Source organism: Chinchilla lanigera, unplaced genomic scaffold, assembly GCF_000276665.1.
Source record: "Chinchilla lanigera isolate Chin_1 unplaced genomic scaffold, ChiLan1.0 scaffold00114, whole genome shotgun sequence".
NCBI classification, from domain to species: domain Eukaryota; kingdom Metazoa; phylum Chordata; class Mammalia; order Rodentia; family Chinchillidae; genus Chinchilla; species Chinchilla lanigera.
Window position 1 is genome coordinate 1,375,835 of NW_004955515.1, and position 17,390 is coordinate 1,393,224.

Below are 17,390 nucleotides of genomic sequence, written 5' to 3' on the forward strand. Positions count from 1 at the left end.
TGCTCTTATAAGCCACTGTGTTTAGGGTGATCTGTTCAGCAGGGATTATCTCGGCTTATCTCGAATGTGGACAGAGCCAGGGCCAGAAGCAGCCAGGGGCTGAAAAGCATGTGAGCTGTGGACTGGCCCGAAACTGGGGAGGCAAGGGTGAGGTCACAGCTGTACCAGCAGGGTCAGGATGAAACTTCTGGTGCATCGGGGGCAAGAAGACTAAGAGGAGGTCAGAAGGAAGGAGCCGAGTCACACTTACCCCCGTGGCCTGGATCCTGCCGCCCTCATCCCTTCTTCCTTCATCTCCACTCTACCTGTGGATGAAGGGTGGGTGACAGGACTGGCTCCCCAGTCCAGCGAGGACCACAGCACCCAGGCCTACTACTCACAGATTAGGGAAGCAGGATCAAAGACGAACCCAAAGTCCAGTTTGGCCTACTGCCACCAACACGAGAACTCAGAAACATACATTCTGTCATTTCTTTCTCTCTTTTCTCCTCTCTCCATTTCATCAGTGTCCATACTCTTGACTCTATTATTTTTTCATCTAATGCATGAAACAAAATACAGTTGCTACTCTCTTTGTTCGCGGTAGTTCTGTTCTACAGAGTTACCAGGAACTGTGAATTTGCAAATTCTGCACCACTGCTCCCAGGAAAAACATGAGACTCAGTTCTTAGGATCCACTGGTTATGTTTTCATCAACCAGTCAACAAATAACCTTGTTTTATATGTGTTTCTATTTAAAGAACCTTATTTCACATATATTTTGTTGCTCTTAGGAGCACAATAACTCAGGCCTGTAGGAAGTGTATCTAACATACACAATCACTGTGCAAGGCACTTCACGGTCTTCCTATACTTGGAGGTACAAGGCGACACTTTAGCACTATGCTTAGGACCATTTTAAATTGTGAAGCCACCAACAGAAAGCACAAAAATGCTCAAATGAAAGTGGCACTAAGTAGAACAAGGAAATGCCACCTGTTTATACCATGAGAGCTGAAACATAAAGGCAGTGTTGCTCTAGCCAACCTCAGTGCATGTTTCAGCCAACTCAAAATGTTCACCATTTTATACATATCCAAAGTGACAGCGAAAGCTCTGTTCGGATTCATTTTACGGCTGCACATACATTTTAGTGAATAGGTAGATTTGTAAATAGGGGATCCATGAACAATGAACACTGACTATAAATAATTTTCCTCTTCTGTCCCCTACCTTCCCTGCAGAGATCCAACCTCATTTACAAAGATACATAATTTTGCTTTGGATGTTTTGGGGAAACCACCAATTTATATATAAGACCATACTTCTAAATAAATTACTCCCAAAATCTACATTAAATTCAATGTTTCTAGTTGGGTGCGGAACCAGAAGAGGCAGTGTGGGTCTCTGTACCCTTTTCTTAATTTCCCTACCCATCCTTGTTATCAAAGGGCTCTGATCTGTGATTCAGGCTTCTGCTTTTTTGGCTGTCACTGAAGCATGGCTCCTGCAGGTGCTGCTCTCCACGCACCCCAGCCCCTCCAACTTCCTGCAGTGAACATACCCAACAGCACTTAGCAACTTAAGGTGGCCCATTTTTCCACAAACAGGCCTTGAGAGCTACCCATGTAGCAGAGACCAAGGCAGAAGTACATGGCTCTATGGGGAAACAATACTGGAGGGTAATTTCTGCCAAATTCATGCCGTTTGAGGAACAGGATTGAGAAGATGCAAATGTAGGTTTATCACACTCAAAACCACACAGCACCCCAATGCAAAGCAACCCCATTCAAATGTGCTCGGAATTGCCTTTGCAGCCTTAAACTGAAAAACTTAAGTGTCAGGACTTGGGTAAAAGGGAAAATTTCCTTGTGGGTTCGATTAATTTTCCTAAGAAAGAGGAATGAATCCAACCAAGAGGGAGAATCAGTCTTGCTGGGCTGGTTAATTGCAGAGAAATGAGCAAGCAAAGGGACACTCCACGGGACCACGCCACATAGCACGTGGCTCTCCAGACAGCCACACACAATGAGTCTGCACAATGAGGGGAATTTCGCCTCCTCTGCCAGGGTCTCATCATACAGGAAAAAACACAAAACACGGACACAACATGGGGCCTCGGCATGGAGGGATGAACCCAGAGTTCAGGAGCCCAAATCAGCCTGTGTGTGCCCCTGGTTTCGTGAACATAGATGAGCTTGTGCTCGGGGAGAGCACCCTGAGGGCCTGTCCCCAGAACACTGGGCGGCCTGCCCCATGCTGTGCTGCACAGACAGTGGTTCCCTGAGCGGGAGCCTTTTCTTCACTCACTCCGTGGACCCTTCCTGGTCCTGTCTCTGCAGGCAAGCCCAGGGCAATTCTTAGAATACAGGGACCCACACTGCTGAAACGAAAAGTAAAACCAAGGCTGCCAAGCATGATTTTTATTGTCATTTAGAAATAGAAGAGTTGCGGCAATGCAAGAAAACAATACCCAAACCTTCAGAACTGAGTTCTTTTGTTGCACTTCCAGAACTTGAAAGACCTGAAAATGCATAAAGGAAAGGCTGACCTAGCCCAGTCAACTTTGACCTATCTCAGCCAGCCTGTGGGCTGTCTCAGGCTCTGCAAGCAATGCTCCCAAGTCCTCTTTTACACCCGCCTAGATGTAATTCACATACATGAAAATATTCCTTGATGTCCATCGGAATGTTATCTCTGGATATTCCGGCCTACAAATAAGCCACCAGCCTATCTAAGAGGACTTAACTTTAAAATCTGAAGTGTTGGTTCAGTCAATAGCACAGCTGAGTGGCTACCACGTGCTAGTTGTAATTTTAGGCGCCATGCAGGATTGAAAAGGAGCCTCCCTGACAACATGTTGAAAAGAGCAGCTCCTGGGAGGAAGAGCAGGGATCCAACTATGAACCCTACTGCCATCCTAAGACTGTGTGTCTCTCAGGTTCTCCGCCAGCTACGCTTCTGTCTGCATCTTGCTGTGACAACTCAAACCACATGCAGACTGAGCTTCTTGGAGTAAGCTCCAGCTCTCCATGCCCTCTGGTCTGAAGCCCCCTTGGCCTCAGGGCACCTGTCCCAGACACACTCTGGAAACATGATCCCGAGGTCTTCACAGTCTAGCAAAGAAGCCAGAGACAGAAAACCTAAACTCTAAACAGCTTCATGGTGATTTGTAAGCAGTCCAATGTATGAAAACCTCTGCTACGACCCAGCATTTCACTCCCTGAGTGATATTTATGGCTACAGAATAATTGAGTTAACCCTGTGCACCTCCGAGATGGGGAAAAAGGCAGCCAGGAGGTGAGTTGAGGGTGGACTGTTGCTGGCCATCAGCAGAATATCAAAACAGGAAGGACAAGAAAGTCACTGTGTCAGGTGGGATGCCCAGCCCAGCTCCACCCCAGCAACCCCCTTTGCAGCCCCTCCTGGCACAGCACAGGTCACATAGGTGGGATCAGAGGAGGGGGACACGGTTATTAAGGACAGCACCAGCTGGCTGGGGATGTAGCTCAGTGGCAGAGCACTTGCCTAGCAGGAGCATGGCTCCGGGTTCAGTAGCAGCAGTGTGGGAACACGGGAGCCAGGCTTTGTGAAAACATGACTAAAAACTGGGTCAAGGCCAGGATCATGCCTAAAGGACAGGGTAGGGCTGTAGCCAGTGAGCCTGAAAATGTCCAGTGAAACATTGCCGGTGAACTGTGTCCCACTCACCACTCACCACTCACTCCCTTCTGGGAAAAACACCAACAACTGCCAAAACTACCAGACAAAAAGCATCTACCTTGAAAATACCCGCCACAGTGGATCTCCCTGATCTTGTCTTTGCCTGAGAAAACTACAGGGGTGGATGGACAGGGCAGTGAAGGCTCAAAGCTCTCCTTGACTCTGCTCTAAGCCCAAAAAAGCAAAGCAGTGGGGAGGCCTGGCTGAGGCTGCAGTGGTCAGCTGGCCATGAGCTCAGTCAGCAGACAGGACTTCCGTGAGACCCGATAGTGCCTGGCTGGAGCTTCCAGCCTCTGAGCACTATTTGAGCATTTCTGTCACTCTACCTCTTTAGCAGAACCTGTACAGGGACCCTGCAGCTGCCAGAAAAACCAATCCACTGAATTTAAATAAAGACACACTGAAACTGCACTAAGAAGCCACCTGAGTTCTGCTGAAGGCATACAAAAACTCATTATCATCTCTTCCCGGCCAATTAAGAAATAAGTGTGGGAAACTCATGACTGTAAAATATCCCAGAAACTTAGGATGGATCTGACACATAACCGTATACCCATGCCTTAAAGAAAGTATTAAATGCTAGGCCCAGGGGAGAAAGATGGTTGAGCCACACGAGAACTGCAGGCAAGAACCAGGAGGCCAAACTGTTCAACACCGCAGCTTGGACTGGGAGTAGGTTTGGTGGAAAGCAGAGAACTTAAGCACAGCCATGAACCTTAACACCCTCTTGCCCACACCCTCGGTACACAGGGGTCCCAAGGTAACACTGTCCCAGTACACTGGACCTCCTCAAGTCTCACCTACCTGCCTTTCCTGGATTCAAACGCGAGTCTGCACATGCACGTACCAGCCCGCATGGAGTGTGGGAAGGACAGAGGCATGAACAAGAGAGAAGGATTTTCAGAGAACTGCTGAAGTGGGGTGAAAGCAGAAACCCGGCTCAGCAGGCAGGAGGGTTTCCTGCTGCCGGACGGTGTCTGTAACTAGGGAAGTGGCCTTTCCTCAAAGTGTCAGCTTGCAAAACAAGCCAGAAAGCAGAAGTGTGAGGGCCCTACTGGGTGCGCCCCGGGGCCTCCTCTAATTTCACATTCAAAATGAAGCTGTACTCTGAGGACAGGGTTCCCTGCAGCCTTCACAAGCTGAAGAGGAGCCAAGGAACAGGGTTGTACCCCTTGATGTGTGGCCAGCCAGGAAATCTGCATTCCCAGGTGTTCCTACTAAAAGCAACTTGGTCTTAGGATACAGCAAAACTTTCTTCTCTGCTTTTTTCTACTTTTCCTTGGCTAAACGTTTAATGATTTCATTATAACTTTAATGAACCAATGTGGATTTTACTGATTTTTCTTCTGTTTTCCTTTTTGGAATTCCAACTATTGCTGCTTCAATTCTTTTCTCCTTGATCAGGTTTAATTTAATCCTCTTTTTGTAGTTTGCTAATATGGAATTGTAGGTTCCTGACTTTATGGATTTCTTTTATCTCTATATACATTTTAATTTGGATAGGGTTTGGGGGTATGTCCCAAGGTTCAGGGGCTGTGAGCTGGGTCCCAGTGCCCAGCGTGGCAGTGTTAAGGTGGTAGACCCTTAAGAGAGGCAGGACATACTGTGAGGTAATTAAGTCACTGTGGATGGCACCCTCAGAAAACATTAATATCCATCTTGTAAGAGTTAGATCTCCAGGCACTGGGTTAGATCCTTCTAGAGTGGGTTGTTAATAAAGCAAGGCCACCCTACATGTGTGATCTATTCCATGTTAAGATACATTCCCATCGTGAAATGCAACCTGCCCTGTTTTGATATCAAAATAGACCTGTTTTGAATATAAAATACATAACTGATCACAGGTAGTTTTATAGCAACAAATGCACTAAGACATATATGCACATATTGCTATAAATATTCCTCTATGTGTGCTTTTACTGCATCTACAAACTTTCTATAAGTTGTAGTTTCATTTATGCATTTTCCAAAACATTTTAATATCTCTTTTGAGACTTCTTGGAGTCCTAGGTTGTAAAAAAAAGTCTGCTATTTAATTTTCAAACACTGGGAAAGGAGTGTGTGTCAGCTCTTTTTTGTGACTACCTAGTTTAATTTTTTTTTTTCCTAGAACATAATTTGGAAGAGTTTTATTGGTTTAAATTTATTAACAAGTTTTGCAAGAACACCCTTTATCATGGTGAATGTTCCAAGTAAGCTTGAAAAGAATGTGCATTCTTCTGCTTTTGGACTGAACATTTTATTAATGTCGTTTGCTGACAGTGGTGCTCAAGCTTCTATGGCCATACTGATTGTCTCTTTGGTGTGTCAATTACTGGTAGAGGGAAAAGGAAACTTCCAATCATAATTGTAGACTTGTCTATTTCTCTTTTCAGTTAAATCATTGTTTGCCTTGTGGATTTTGATGCTGTGTTGTTATGTGTTATGTACTGGTTAGGGGTATTATGTCTTATTGGCTATTTGATTCCTTTATCAGTATATAACAATCTTTAGAAGGCCGGATCACTGTGAGAACTTTGTACTTTAACTTATACAGGAAGTCAAGAGGGTACTGGAATATGAGTAATCCACCTGGGGATTCCCAGCTTGGGTAAGGCCCTGAGTACTTTTCTCTGAAGAGTAACCCTTTGTATGGTGAAGGCTCCAGGTACACTTCATAACTGTCACTAACCCCTTCTCCAACCAAAGCCACGAAGGGCTCTTTATCAGATCTTCCACAACTCAGTGAGCTCTGTACTAGCCTGCCTTTTTATTGTCTATACTTTCCAAGATTTTGGTATCAAGGGCCTTGAAAATGTTGGCTATATTGTCTCTCCCAACACTGGTCAATTTCAAGAGATAGTAGAACATCCCTCATATGTAAACCGACCAATCAAAAGCCTATCTCTCAACTACTTCCTTAGCAGGCTCTCACAAACCACACCATTGTTCCTCTCTCCTATCACTCCAGGCACAGGCAACTAGGGATGGATAGCCCTCTCCTCCAGCCTGCTGAGATCATTCAAACCAACCAATCCTATGCCTGCTTGCCCTGCCTTGCTTCATGTTTCCTGTAGGTAAGCAGAACAAAGGCTGTTGCTGCTGTGCCTTCACTCCCCTTGCATATTGGCCGACTCTGGTGTTTTCCTGTGAAGTCCTAAGTGGTGCACTGTGCCTCTTGTTCTCAGGGATCTGTGAGTATAAACATCCTCCTTCAGAAAAGTCATTCCCCTGTCTGTGTGCCTTACCATACCTAATTAAACATATCCAGGTCTCCAGAGGGAAATAAGGTCTCTGGAGGGAAAACCGAGAAAAGTGGAGGCCATCCTAAGACTGCAACTCGTAGGAGCTTTTCTCCCACAAACTAGTCCACAGTCAGTCTTCAGCAAGCCACCAAAATCACTATTTAATAGCTTCTAGCATTGTTTGGCTCTGACAGCTCCTGCCTCAGGTCAGTATGTTTGCATCATCTCCTCTGGATGTGCCTATCTCTACAGACACCAGGTATCAATCTTTCCTGAGACCTCAGGCTTCTCATTAGGTAAGAAAAGTCACTAATTCTCATTCTGTCCAGCTTTCTTAATGGAAGGACAGAAGAGTTCTTCATGGGTTACAGCTGAAAGTGATGACTGTCTCTCTTTGCTAAGGTTTGTTTAGCTAGCTAGTGTCTACCAGGTGGTCCACAACATTTTCTCCAGTGAACATGCATGGAGAGGGGTTATGATGTGACTATCCTGTAATCAATGGTCCATAACTTTGACACATGTGTGAGTAAATAGATGAATGAGTCCTGGCTCATAAGCATTTGCTGCATGAATGAATGAGAGGTGAATGCAGTTTTATCTCCAGTTGTGCATTTCCAATCCAAGAACTCCCAGGGCTGCTCCAGGCTGGAGCAGTCTGGTCCACTTCTCCTCATTCCAAATCACTACCAGATGCTCCATGTCCCCAGGAACTGTGTTCCTTAACTGACACACAGTGCACACATTTCCATGTTTTCTAGGATACTGAGACAGTCCGAAATGACTTCTGCCTCAACATGTTAGATCCTTGTTTTGCTGTGTGGGTACACAATACAGAAGGAAAATAATGTTTTACATGTTGCCACCAAATCCAACACAATTAGCAGATCTTTTCCTGACTTTAGATATTCACTGACTACTTTCTAGGAGACTCCTTGGTAGACCACAACTTTGTCCAAAATTATGAAGAAACTATGGGCCTTATTCTCTTAACCCCTTTCTTTTCTTACATATGAACTTTAACAAAACTTGAGGTCTAAATCAAGACAACCCAAAACTAAAAATCCCTGGGGGTTTTGTGTTTTGAAAGCAATGTTTGCTTTTCTCTTTCACTTTGGTTGAGCTGCATTCTGTGGACCTTGTACTGGGAAGGATCCATTGGGAGCATCCCTAAAAGCCTTAGTTTATGTAGTGTAAGAGATGTCTGGGAAGCCGTTCCAAGACCTGCTCCAGATCATTCTGGAGGAGTACTTGGGTCCAAATACTGGCTGCACTACTTTTATCCCTAAAGTTCTGTTTCTCCATCTGCAAAATGAGACCAACATGACTCACCTCAAAGAGCTGGTCTGTTGATTCCCAGTACCGGAAAAAAAACAAAAACATCAACAACAACAAAAAAAGAGCTGGTCTGGAGATGCTCCAGTGTGTTGGTAAGTACAACCTACACTGGTGCTGGTGGTAGAGGTGGAGGTATCCTCCTTGTTGGAGGATATAACCTCACTTCCAGAAAGCTATGCCCACATATCCCTATTCACCAGACCCTGTGGGTCTGCTGCTTCACATAAGCTCAAAGAACACAAAATAACATTAATTAAATTAGGTAGGACACAGTGCATCCTGACTGTAGCTATTTTGAGCTAGAGCTGCCAAAATTACTCCTGAGTAATGCTGGTCTGCTTTCCCCACATAGCATCCCAGCATATTGTAGATAACTAAACCCAGTAGAGTCATGAGTAGAGTTTTCACACTGGACTCTGACTTCAGGAATATACCTGACTCTTTGATGTTAACTTAAGATAAACCAGGTATGGCCTGGCTTGGATGAAGTCATTGTTATGTATATCTACATAATATGTATATACACTTATATTTACACTTGTAACCATACCTTTATCTATATACCCCTTCTTCTGACCCAAATCCCAGAATTGCTACTGACAAAGACTTCCCTTCTGTCAGTACATCCCCAGGAAATTGTACTCTGTGAAGATCTGGACCTGTCTGACTTTTTATTCAGTTTCATGGCACCAGTGCCTGGTTCTCACACATAGTGGTTGAGTTGCCCTGGAACATCTATATTATTGTCTTTATAAAAGAGAGGTATATTGAAGTATTTAGGAAATGAACTTCTACCTCTATAGTTTACTTTAAAAACACTTAAGCCAAAAAAGATAAAGCTAATATGACAAACTATTCCTACAACTAAGTCATGAGTGTACGATTACTTATAAATGACGCTCTTTTCCTGGCCATAATGTCAGAATATATTTGTTATAAAAATTTAAGTTTTTTTCACATAAAAAGTAAAAACAAAATACTGCACAACTCACCATATATGATATGGACCCTAAAGCCAAAACTGAAGTATCTGCCCATCAGCTGCCACTCTACCTACACTGAGGCTCGGTGACAGTTCATCTTGACCTTGACTACCAGCTTGGTGGGACTGAGAGACACACAGGGGTCAGCAAAGCACACTTCTGGACGAGTTTTTGAGGTGTTCCTTATCACAGGCTCACAGCCAACCATGTACTGAAACCTGGAACCAAAATAACCATTTCTTTGTTCAGGTTGTATTTCCTGGGTTATTTGGTCACAGAGAGAGGAGGCTGACATAGGGCCTCTGAGAAAACCACACACATCTTTTCAGGACAGCTGATGGTGCACATGAAGACACAGTGTGCCTTCCTGATGTTCTTGGAAGAGTTGGGGATGGTGAGAAACCATGCACGCCAACACCTCCTGCAGAACAGAGTGACAGGGAAAGACACAGAGCCCTAAACAAGAAATTTTCTGTGAAGTATTTGGAAGTGTCTCCCAAAGGCCCATGTTAAAGGCTTGGTCCTCAACTTGGTGCTACTGGGAGGTGGTGGAACCTTTAAGAGACAGGACTTGACTTTCAAGGGGACAAAGGCTCCTTCCTCCTCCTCATTTTTGCTTTCCAGCCAGGTGAGTGGACTTGCTTCACACATGCTGATGCCATGATCATGGACTGCAACCTCCAAAACTGTGAACCAAAATTAAACTTTCTTCTTTATAAGTTGATTGTCCTAATTATTTTGTTACAGTAACAGGCAGCTAACACAATAGCCCAGCACCTAACCCTGTTAACACATGTGAGGTGCACTGTAAGTTAATAGGCTGAATGGGTTAAAGAACTAAAACAAAGTGATCTGGACAAGCTAGGACAATCAGAGAGGCCAACAGAGGTACAGAGTGCTACATAGACTGCCGTGGTCATTCTGAGATTGCTTTCTGTTTTTTCTTCCTAAACATTTCTACTGAAACTTCATGGATACATGAAAATGCCAAACACTCTAAGTGACTGAGTAACATAAATATCAAAAAACCTGATGGCTTAGGTGATGGCAAGTATGGATGTCACTGTCCCTCTTCTCTGAAACTCTCTTTCTTTTCTCTTTCCCTTTCTCTCTTACACACACACACACACACACACACACACACACACAAATATTATTAAGCATAAAAAATAATGTTCCTCATTAGAGTGAAATATGCTGAGCCAGTGACCCCACTCTGTCCTCTGCTGAGTTCCTTCATTAAACTTCTAAACTTCTCAAGTTGACACAGTGTATCAACCATTACAATCCACCCTTTGTCAACTTGGCAACCAGACACATTTCTTTAAACTAGTTTCCAGATACAAAGACATACTTATTATTATTTCACAGTTTGAACATTATAACACAGGTTTAACAATCCTTAAGAACCAGTACTAAGTCTATGAACATTATATTACATTAGAACCATAACACTCTGCTCCTAGTCCCCCAAATACTCATTCATATCCCTTTATGCAAAAGGCATCTAGTCCATTTGCAAGAGTTGCCAAAGTCCTAACAGTTTCAGCATTGCCAAGTCCCAAGTCTCCTCCAAGATGTAAGGCAAGCTCTTATTTGCAAGCCCCTGTACAAATGAAAAGTTAAACACTTCTAACATTCAAGGGCACAAGATAAACATTTCATTCCTTGCAGCTTTCCTTAGATGATCCACATTCCTCGCTTTTCCATACTTCTGGGGTCTCCACTGAACATTTGGCTTCACACCCAGTTTCACACACTGCCTGCTCAGAGGCACACTGCCTGGCCTCCCAGGCCTTCTGAAATTGAGGTGTAAGCCTTCTTAACCTCAGAACTCTTGCTTTCTGCATGCAGCTAAAACCAGAGCCAAGTGGATGGTGCCAAGGTCTGCTGCCAGCTGGAGCAGTAGCCAGGCTTTCCTTTCTCTTGGCTGTAGGGGTTGAGTGCCTCGAACTCTGGGCACTCTGAATCCAAAACTGAGGAACATATTTTTTTATGCTGCCACCATTCTGAAACCATTCTCAGAGTGGTGCTCTGAGGCTTTCTCCTCAAAGCAAAGTCCTTCACTTCTGCAGTTTTGAGGCTGCAAAGGGTGGAAACTTGCTGCTTTTTGTGATGCCTTCAGGCCATCTTTTCTGTTCCCCTGTTCCTTCTCAGCAATCCACATCACCTCAGCTCTTTGTAGACCACAGCTTTACTGGAGCTTCCTTTTTGGCCAAACTCACATTTTAAATCATCCTGCCGGGCTGTTTGCTCTTGATTCTTAACATAGATCTGGCTAAAAGCCCCCAATAATAGCCATGCCACTGCCTCAACATTCAACTGCCTTGAAATTTATTCTGCCAGATTAATTAGTCGGCTGCAATTAATCTCAGTTTTAGGCAAAATCTCTGCAGATGAGAAAAATGCACACAAATTTTCTGCCAAGCCATAACATACATCATCTGGAGTCCAACAGCCAATGCAGTCCTTCTTCCCAAGACAAACCTCTCGAGCCTGATCTTCACCAGCAGGATTTCTATCAGAATTTTGGTCTTCTGAGCTCTCACCAGAATCTCCCATACAGAACAGCTTAAGGTGTTCCAACTCTACTTTTTCAATGGGTATCTCTAAACTTTTTCAAACTCTTCCCACAAGCCACTGCCAAAGGCTCTTGAACCACGTGGTCAGGTATAGTCATAGTAATGACCCCATTTCTCTGGTACCAAATTCTATCTTGGTTACTTTTCTCTCAGTGCTGAGACAAAACACCTGACGCTCAGAATTAAGTAAGCAAAGGTTTGTTTAGCACACAGCTTGCAGAGGTTTCAGTCCATAATCAGCTGGCTCCAAGGCAGGGTGGCATGGCACAGGGGCAACACTTCAACATGTCAGAAGACAGCAAAAGCAACAAGAACAGAAGTGGGGAAAGCAAGCCTCTTTTCCTCCCTTATAATGTAAGCAAGCTACTCCACCCCTCAGACTGGGTATAGCCTTTACATATCTGTGTGCCCTCCCCCTTGCACAGGATGAGGATGTTATAGTGTAAGGGCCATAGCTCCTTTATGAGTCGCTTAAACTTCTAAACTTCTCAATTTCTCACATTGACACAATGTATCAACTGTTACAAAATGGCATTTGCATATCATCTCTTTATATCTTCCTGTGTACTTTAAGTCATCCCTGGGTCACCTACAGTACCTCATGCAATGCAAATACCACATATGTAGTTGTTATACTGTATTGTGGACAGAATGATGAAAAAAATATTCAGTGTGCAATATTGTCACATTTTAAAATAATATTTTCTTTCTGAGTTTAGTTAAATTGTCCAATGATGCAAGACTCACACACAGAGAGGGCTGCCTGTGTTCTGGACCACAGATACCTAACCCAAGGCTGGGTTACCTTTGTCTAGATGTCCCCCCAAAACCTCATTGGGTCATAGGTGAGACTTTTCAGAAGTGGTTGGATCTAAAGTGATGCTGGGATCCACGGTGTGGCGTTGCTAAATTTGTCCAGTAGGGGCCGGGAATATAACTTAGTGGCACAGCGCTTGCCTGGCAAGCATGAGGTCCTAAGTTCAACTCCCAGTACACCCCCAAATAAATAAATAAATAAACTGGTCGACTGATTGTTTTGGCATAGTTCTGGGTGTGCATATGGGAAGGCCCACCCTGGGTGTGAATGCTACCGGTCCTAAGGGCATGTAGCCTGGATAGACTATAAGGGACAAAAAGAGCGCTGCTGTAGTAGCTTGTTGGTTGGTGCTTGTTGCCTTCTGCCTGCCCGGTTCGGCCACGAGCTGCCTCTCTGCCATGCTACCTTGCCTTGGAGCCAGCCAACTATGAACTGAAGCCTCTACAAACTGTGAGCTACAATAAACCTTCCCTTCTTTAACTTTGGGTGTCAGGTATTTTGTCTCAGCAATGAGACAAGTAAATAAGACACTTGATTTCTCCAAAGCTGTGTTGTAATTTATAAGACCCCTGCAGGGCACCAGGTGGGAGTTGGTTCAGTTTCCATGGTATTCCTTCACAGCAGGCACAGACTAGGACTGCAAGGGCATGGGCCTGTGCATGCGTGTGCACACATATTGGGAAAGTTACTGTGTTGTGGTGAATTTTTGGTCACTGAGGATGAAAGGACCAGTTCCCTGTGGACAAGACTCAGGCTGTCATCTCGCAGGTGAGGGCACATGGGTGACCATCAACTCCCAGCTTTGGGTCCCCAGAAGAAAACGGAACCATAGTGTTAACACACAGTGAGTGGCAGATATTAACTGCAAGGTCCTTCCCATGAATAGTAGCTGTAAGAGCTGGCAAAGGTGGGAGGTGGGTAAAACCCCTCCTTGGGGGACTGATGCCATGAGGCCCAGGTCTACCTGGTATTGAGCAGCTCTTGCTGTGATCACCGGAAATCCCTGTCTTCCCTGACACAGTCCCTAGCCACACGTGTGCACAGGCTCTTGAAATGTGGCAAGTGTGACTGTTAACTGACCTCTTGGTTTTATTAAATTTTAAGTAACTAAAATGCAAATGGCCATGTGTGTTGAGGGGCTGCACCCTGAATACCTCACACAGCCCTCCCTAGCAGAGAAACTCCTCCCACTTGGGTTAGACGTAGAGGCTCTGTGCTTTCTTTTTCTTAAGTGGGTAATGTATTTTCTCCAGTGTCTAGTTTATTGTATCCAAAGCATATCTGACAGATTAAAGTATCAGAAAGGAACTTTAATGCCTAGGTTATGCAAAAGAGGTGCCATTCTGGAAGTACCAATCAAACAAGCCTGACTATGGCACAGCCTCCAGCAAGACACGTCAGAAGTGCACAACAAGGGCAACAGTCACATGACACACTGTCTTAGAGCTTCAGTGTCACAGTGGTGCCATGAATCCCAAGGTGCCCTTTTCCAGTGATTGAGGGTGGAAGCAGCGGAGTTGGGGAAAACACTCTCCACGTGTTGCTTATCAAAACCAGCTTACTAATTCGCAAGTACATTATTAGTGTATAGACAGCTTGCTTCAAAGTCAGACGACACTATAGAGCAAGAGTCACTTTGTTTCTGTGACCCTCCCACAGTCTTTTAAAATCACACTGTTCGTAAGAGACCTCCTTTTTCAATTCCTTGGTGACCAGCAGCTGTTTACCCTTGACTTCCCACCTTTAGCCATGAACATCTTGCAGATGGCCTCTTTTTTGCAAGCCAGTCAGCTGGGTGCTTTGCATAGAGCACCTTGGGGCCTGACAACAACCCTAAGGGGTGGGGGTATTTTTAGCTTCATCTTGTAGAAGAGGTGGTAAGAGTTTATGTATGTACAAACCCTGGGCCCTAGTGCCTCAATCACACTGCCCCAGAAAGGGACTCAGGAGGCACTTCTTACAACTGGACATTTGTGTGTCAAAGCCATGGTCCTAGGGATTTCATCATGAAGTATGTGCAGTAGGTCTAGGGACTCTTCTGATGGCTGCAGCGCACTGCTGCAAGGGCATCTCGGTTGTGGGGGCAGCACAGTCCTTCCCAGATGGCCCATAGTGGCAGCAGCGTTTGGTCATCAGCTGCCACAGCTTGCAAAGCCCAGACACCCAAGAAACCACAGCCCAGGGTCTCAACCATGAGGCGAACTGTTTGCATCCTTCTTATGAGAAAAAAAAAAAACATTTCACATAAGCAGGCACACAACAAATGGTCTGCAGGGGCACAAGAAAAACACTAAAAAAATTATTGCAAAGACAAAAGCCATTCAAATCATCTTGTATAGAAAACGGTAATGGTGGGAGTGCACATTCCTTCTCTGAAAGTTATTTTATGTGTATTTGTCTCCTACAAGTGTGTCAGTAGTGTGCTGAGAGCACAGCATACTGACAGGTTCACAATAATGCCTTCCTCCAAAATTTCTGCAGATTTCTCCTGACAGGCTTCATGAAGACAGGTTCCATGCAAAGAAGTGTCCAGAGCAAACAAGTGTCTCTATCTTGCTCTCACATCACACACACAAATATAAACAAACACACACCCCAAATATGGAGGGACCACACTGGTCTGCCAATCTGTAATCAAAGGCACACAGAGCTGGCATTATACCCAGCATACAATTCCTGATTCCAATCTTGAAAGCTTATTATCCCCCCAAGATGTGCTTATGTGCTATAAACTCTTCCTAACTAGTTCTACAGTGGGCCTCCCCCTGATCTGCTGTTTGGGAATGTTGGGTGAGAGGGCTGAAGATCAGACCACACCAGCATCTTTTGAGGGGGCTCAGGCATCAGAAGTTAAGAAGGGCTTCCAGGTGACCATGTGCAAACATGTTTAAAAACTTCGAATACCATTGCTGGACAGCCTTGGGCAAGCCACCTGACCTCTCAAAGTATCATCCTTCTTCTGAAGGCAGAATCACTCCCACAGTCCTGAGGGATGGTGTGGTTCAAAATGAGTTCTTTTCCTGATCTAATCCTATTCACTCTTTTTCTTTCCCCAAGAAAACCTGACTTTCTTCTCTGAGTTGAAAAAAACACACACTTATGAGCATCAAAGGTATTGAAAAGTGTTTACATTTTTCAACTTTTTCTCCAAACCCATTCTATTCCCCTCGAAGATAACTGCTGCCCCAGTTTGGTATATATGCCTCCAGGCTGCTTTGCAAATTTACACACACGAACACACACACACAGACACACATGTATAGGCAGATACGTATCTATGTACAGTAAATGACACTCCAGTGTCAACTACATATTATATACATGCATGAGTTTTAAAAATATATCATGACTTCTTACATCTTGCTTTTTCATTAATATGATTTGGAACATCTTTATACCTTGATGTACAAAAATTTCATATTTTTAAAAAGACTGCATAGAGAGGCTGGGGATTTAGCTCAGCAGCACAGTGCCTGCCTGGCAAGCGCAAGGTCGTGAGTTTGATTCCCAGTACCAGAAAAAAAAAAAAAAAAAAAAAAGACTGCATAGGATCCAGTGCATACATTGTATTTTATTTAGCTAATTCCTTTACTGATACATATTTCCCCCCTTTTTGGGTATTATAAAATCAAATGGTGCAATAAATTACTGTATACATACACATAATTTCTCATTTTTGTCAACTTGTATGTGTAGTAAGTTCCTAAAAGCATAATGATTGAGTCAAGGCATTTGAGTGTTTCACATTTCAAAAGATGTTGCCAAAAATGGTCCTGCCAATGCTCAGTTCGAGGTTTTTCCTTTTAATTTGAAAGAACTCACTCCATATGAAGGCCACTGATATATTAGGATAAGCATTAAAAATAAACACACTTATAGGCCTTTTCACTCATTTATATATTTGTAAATTTGTATAGTGGTTTGCCTAAAGTTTAGGAAATCATACTCGTCAATCTTTTTCTACTGTGGATTCCTAAACCCTACCACATTTAGCGAAGCCTCTTTAGAGCACAATTATGTAAAAACTTGCCTAAGGTTTCTTTTACTATTTTTATTACTTCCCTTCTCTATGTGTATTCTTTGTTGAACCTGGATTTTGGTGTACAGAGTGAAGTTTTGTTCCCAAGTGATTAGCCCATTTTCCCAAGACCATCAACTCATAGCTGTCCCCAGCCCCACAGATGTGAGCCTCTCGTTGCTCTGCACACGCTCCCATTCGTAGTCTGTGTCTCCCGCCCCACTCTCCATGACAACACTGCATTACACTCCTGCAGTGTTTCTTCCCCACGATCACCTTCATTTTTCATTTTCCCCTGGATCTTTTCTTTCTTTTTAAAAAAACATTTTTCCAATCTGAACTGGAAGACATGTTGTATGTTATAGGCATATGAACTTGTTTAATTGCATTTTTAGGTACACCATGTGCTGCACCACCTGTCCACACGTTCACTGAGGTGGGAGAGTGTCACATGATGATGAAGGCAGCCACCTATGAGCCAAGAAGAGGTCTGAGCAGACTCCTTCACGGCTCTCGAAATGAGCCAAATCTGGGGCTGGGGATTTAGCTCAGCGGCAAAAGCGCCTGCCTGGCATGCGCAAGGTCGTGAGTTCGGTTCCTGGTACCGGAGAAAAACCAAAAAAAAAATAAATAAATAAAAAAATAAGGTCGCGTGTTCTACTGTCCTGTATTTCCTTGCTGAAAGAAACTGTCAGTGAGGCATTGGTTGATTAGCTTTGTATGTCTATA

At 44.1% G+C, this 17,390-nt stretch overlaps 1 protein-coding gene across 4 annotated transcripts in view; it reads right to left on the bottom strand.

Annotated features, from left to right (window-relative positions):
- The window catches only part of Syk (spleen tyrosine kinase), a 71,414-nt gene that overhangs the window by 47,042 nt on the left and 6,982 nt on the right, over positions 1–17,390 (bottom strand). For 2 of the 4 annotated variants that reach the window (XM_005408868.2, XM_005408871.2), the window contains exon 1: positions 4,507–4,698. The exons of 1 other annotated variant lie outside the window; for it this stretch is intronic. The gene's annotated coding sequence lies outside the window, so the exon portion shown is untranslated. Of the gene's footprint in view, positions 1–250; positions 282–4,506; positions 4,699–17,390 lie in introns of those variants that run through there. One more of the 4 variants, XM_013506884.1, reaches the window with a different exon arrangement.